We start from the raw sequence: 5,275 nt of genomic DNA, 5'->3' as shown, positions 1-5,275 counted from the left end.
TTATCATTACCCTTCTCTTTGATAATCGTCATCAGCTCAAATGGGGGTTACTGTTCGTTGATCCGAAAATAAAGTAAGGTTCGTTTTTCCGAAGGTTCATTATTCCGAAAATGAAGCAACGTTCGTTATCGCGAAGGTTAGTTAATCCCAAAATGAAATAAGATTCGTAATTCCGAACGTTCGATGTACACAGTTTATTGGGATTTTAGAATCTTGTAAGAAAACAACAATCACTTTCGTTATGTAGGTGCCTACTATGTTCCATTGCCATGTAATATTATGACAATAAATAAGCTGCGATTAATAGAATTCTCAGATGAATCGTTGAATCAGCCTTGAAAGTCTGATGATGAAGCAATTTGTTAATTGTTGTTTTTGTTTCCGAATAATACGATTGACAGTCCGAATAATTACGAGTTATAATTAAAAACAAAAACAACAGCACAATAAAAAGTCATGGTCATTAGATCTTTCTTGGGTGTTTATTTTTTATATTGATTTGAATGAAATACCATTACCTAGGATTGATAACATTATGTTATGAATTCCTGTCTGGAAATTGATTTTCACTTCTACTTCTTTCCCTTGCAAAATCCATAGGAATTCATGCCACGCTGTAGTAGTGGGAATGGTCGAATCAGTCGGTTTAAAGGGCAGGAAACGAAAACAAACTACGCTGGATTCCAACCGTGTAATAATATCATGGCATATACAGCAGGGTCAAGCACTGACCCGCTCAGACAGTATCTGCCAGGTGCTTCTTCACGTAAACTACAAAGTGACATACTGTTTACTCTTGCGTGGGCTATGTTGTTGTCGTCGCTGCGTGACTTTTTTTTTTTTTTTTAGCATGTGACATGCGCATTGTCATGCGCAGATTGCAGAAAAATGGAAGGATCAAAAGTTGCGGCAAAACCGTGGCGGGAAGGATCCAGTAGAAATGAATCGTACTCGTTCTGAATGAAGAGCAAGACTAAAAGGGAGAGAAGAGTAAATAACAGAGGAGGAAGAAAATGCAGAAGAAGATATTACATAAAATCCCGAAATGAAGAAAAAAAGAGAGGAACAGATCTTTTCTAAGCAGAGTCAGAGAAAGTTCACTCAGTTTTTCTTGTGTGATGAAAAAATAGATCAAAAACGTCCTGTCAATCGGTTGTCCTTCAGTGGTTTAACAAAACAATCGCTTCGCATCTACATCTGGTTGGCAACCATATATGGGATTTTTTTTTCCATTTATTTTTGCCAGTATAGCAAGAAATATTATAAATTTCAGCTCTCATTCTCTCCGTCAGATTGTGGTATAATAAAGCGACAGATATTTGCGTCCCAAATTCATCATCCTTTTCATCCTTCTATCTATCTGATCTCTCTCTCTTTCTCTCTCTCTACCTGATCTAGCTATCTGATCTATCCACCTACAGTATCTGTATTACTCAGTCTATTGTATATATACTTCTTTTCTGTCAACTCAATCAGAGTCTCTCCCCCCCCCCCTCTCTCTCTCTCCCTTCCTCTCTATCTCTCTATTATCTTTATATGCGACATGTAGGCCTAATTTGCTTTCACCGCCTTATAGGTTTATCTTTCTTTTCGCCTACGCATCTATATGATCTCTTCATCTGATCTAACTATGAATCTATATTCATCCATCTGTCTCTTCATCTACCTATATATATATATATATATATATATATATATATATATTTCTCTCTGTCGTCTCATGTACATTGCGCATTTCAATCTCCCTCTCTCTCTCTCTCTCTCTATATATATATATATATATATATATATATATATATATATATATATATATATCGAGTGACAGAGATGTGGAGTGTATAATATACTTTTGGCAGGGTAGCACATTGAACTCTTCAAATCTGGATCAGTGCTTTTGATGCTTGGGAGTATACATAATATTGGTTGTTGAGGCATTCCTGGAAAGGGAAAAATGACGCCTGTAAAACGCACTTGACACCAATGTAAACCTCTGGGAGAAGGATGCAATGTGGTATAGGAAGTAAGTTTATCGAACCTGATGAGCTAGATGACAACTGTTGGGAAGGAAATGAGCCGAAATCACTTCTGATAATACGGGCATCGACTTTTCTTTCTTTTTTTTTTCTTTCTTTCTTCATACATGTACTGAAATGATCAAATGAGTCCATAGTGTGAGCGGAGTACTTTCTAGTCTTTAAATGAAACCATTGAGGAAGTAATCAGGCCTATAGGATCAACATAGCGTGCTCTGTTTAGGTTACTATGATTACCTTGGGCGCCAACACGTCGATGTCAGTTTGCTTTTGTTTGTTTTCTTTGCTTGGCAACGTTCATCATTTTGTAAGAGACGTCTGGAATCAAGGCTACACAGGAGCGTAGAAGCTGAAATAAAAATCGCCTTTTTATGGTGAAATGCCGCGCTATAGACGTGGTGCAATCATTTACCGTCAACGCGGCAAATACAGTAAACCACGAAATCCTGTTTCAGTGTCCTAAGTACATACCCTGGATTGTAATCATGATCTATATGTAGTTGTTTACATGTCACATGAGATGTTTTGTTGTCTATTAATGACATCAAATTTGCATGAGATTGCATTAAACATAACCATTGCTTAAGAGTGCTCAGTTAACTAGAAACAGGCAAGCAATAAAAATACCTCCGCAGAAAAAAAAAAATGCCCTCCGCCCCTGCCCCGCCCACAAAACCCATCCAGATATGATGCTTTAATACCAAACGCAATCTTTAGGGCTAAATGCATGTGTAGTTATAGAGTAACAAAAAAGAAGCGATTCCATATTAATTTAGGATCGAAATAACCAACCAATCTGAAGCACAGAATCTAGTTATTCTTGTCTTCAGCAGTTTTGGGTAACATTTTGTAAGGCAAGCTATATAAATACGTGTTAGTTCATGTTAATAAAGATGTATCTTATGGTAAGTTCAGTCAACTTTCGAATTCGCCCTACTTCCAAAAAAAAAAAAAAATGAAATAGGCCTACATGAAAAATACGTGAGGGAAAGCATCCATGTACGTTCTGTTTAACGGGTTTCTCCACAAAACTGTCTAGATTAGGATACTCAGCGTAAAAATTCACCACCAAGTAAAAGAAAACACAGAGAAGTTGTTTTAATTGAAACGGCAGATAAAGAAAAAGATCTACATATGGATATTTTGAGCAAAATCTGTCACGCAAAAGCTGTCATCAAGCATGGCAGGGGCAGATGGGGGGGGGGGGTTAGGGGCTTCACCCCCCCCCCCCCCATCCCACCCCTAGGGCTCAAAAAATGTGAAGACCTTTTCTTTTTTTTTTGAGGGGTGGGGGGCTTGTCAGCAGATTTTTTTTTTTTTTGGGAGGAGGGCACCAAACTTTTTTTCTTTTGCCTGTCATGACCTAAAATTACCCCCCTCCCCACTTAGCAAAAAGATAGATCCGCCCCTTATACATGGCTTGGAATTTCAGTAAATTGGGAAAACATTTCCTTTTGGACAATGGTTCTAATGAGCTATGATACGTCATTCTAATGTTACCATGGAATTTTTTTATTTGTTATTGCTTCACAAGGTCGTATGTAGTCACGAACTATTCAAAAGGTTGTGCATTTCATGTTGCGCCACTCTTGTTATGAGAATTAATCAAGCAATGTTCAACATGAACTCTAGAGTAAAAATATCTTACAAGCTGATACAAGCAAGTTTTTAAAGTGATTTGTTTGAATGTATAAGTTTTATTCCCGAGATATTCATGTACGCACAGAACACATTGAGTAAATATGTATGTCTTCACATGTACATGTACATGTATATCATTTTCGTCATTAACAATTATACGGCACTCAGATCAACAAAATTTACAACAATACTTTGGATCCTATATTCTACAAGCTTCTACTTTTTATAAGGCTTCTCATAGTTATTCATAACTACTAGCAGATTAGTATTTTGCTTACACATTAATGTTCATTTCCGTCTCAAATTAACTATTTTTGTGTTGTACTTCTCTTAAAATCACACGGATTGTAGTTGTCACTTGATATACACGCTTCTCTGCCCGTATGGCATGGTAACATTTTTCTGTACCTTATTGAAAATGGTTTTGAAGGGAATGCAAATTACAAGCTCTGCTTTTTAGATTCCCCTCAATTTTCAACAATATTGAGTAAGTATTGTGCATCTTGGCTTCACTATCTATTGTGTGTTTTTATGCTATTTCGATATGGGAGGAATTTATACAGTATGTATATTTCTTCTTTGCATGATATGGCTTGTACATTTATGCTTTGTTGAAAATGAAAAAGAATAAACGAAATGAAATAAAATTGTATGATATGCGGAAAACGGAACAATGATATATATATATATACATATACATATATATATATATATATATATATATATATGTGTGTGTGTGTGTGTGTGTGTGTGTGTGTGTGTGTGTGTGTGTGTGTTCGACTTCTTTTCTGGGGACTCCGCAAAGCATCTGCTTTCTGTACGTTGTCACCTCCCTCCCCGTCCCTTAGGGGTTTCTCGCACATTATCTTGATTTTTCAAAGGAAATGAGATACTCGACTTAATGTGAATCCATTCTGTATCATGAAATACTATTGAAAGTTCAATCTGTATAGGCCTACACTGAATTTTCAAACAGTTGTTACTCTTCGTTGAACTATATAGACGGACTGTATCTGTATAAAGTAGAGATTCGTAAGACACATTCGTCATGTTTTTAGGAGAAAGAGAAGGAAAGAGAAAGAAATTTAGTGTCTGTCGAGACAAACTTACTGACTCCACATACATGAGAACACTTCAAACTCTTTTTATATCTTAGGGGATAGCCAACTGGCCTGTTTTCACACCGCACATGAATCAAGCGAACTCATGTCGAGCACGTCGTACTATCTAAACTTTCGGAATTACATAAGGTAGTGACTTGTTTTCTTTGACACTATATATATGCTCAATTATACACGGAGGGAATCAGTTTAAACACTGTTAAATTTGCAAGCGTGAGACCAGAAAGTGCAGTGGCCTCCTCTCGTTTTCCAGATCACTGCGATTTTTGTGTCGGCGGATAATGGTGATATTTACTATCTGTCAAGGAGAAACAGCGAGGTCGTGATTGCATTTTTTTTTCTCTGTCGCGTTGGATCTTGGTTTTGTTTTGTTTTGCTCAGTTTTTTTTTTAACTGTTGCGAAATAGTTTTTAAAAATGCCTCCGAGGCCTGCCAAAGTAAAAAAAAAAAAAAAAAATAAAAAATAAATAATGGTTGGAG

This window comes from Diadema setosum, chromosome 8 (assembly GCF_964275005.1).
Source record: "Diadema setosum chromosome 8, eeDiaSeto1, whole genome shotgun sequence".
Taxonomy (NCBI): domain Eukaryota; kingdom Metazoa; phylum Echinodermata; class Echinoidea; order Diadematoida; family Diadematidae; genus Diadema; species Diadema setosum.
The sequence above is the reverse complement of the archived record's forward strand: the minus strand, read 5'-3'. Positions refer to the sequence as shown.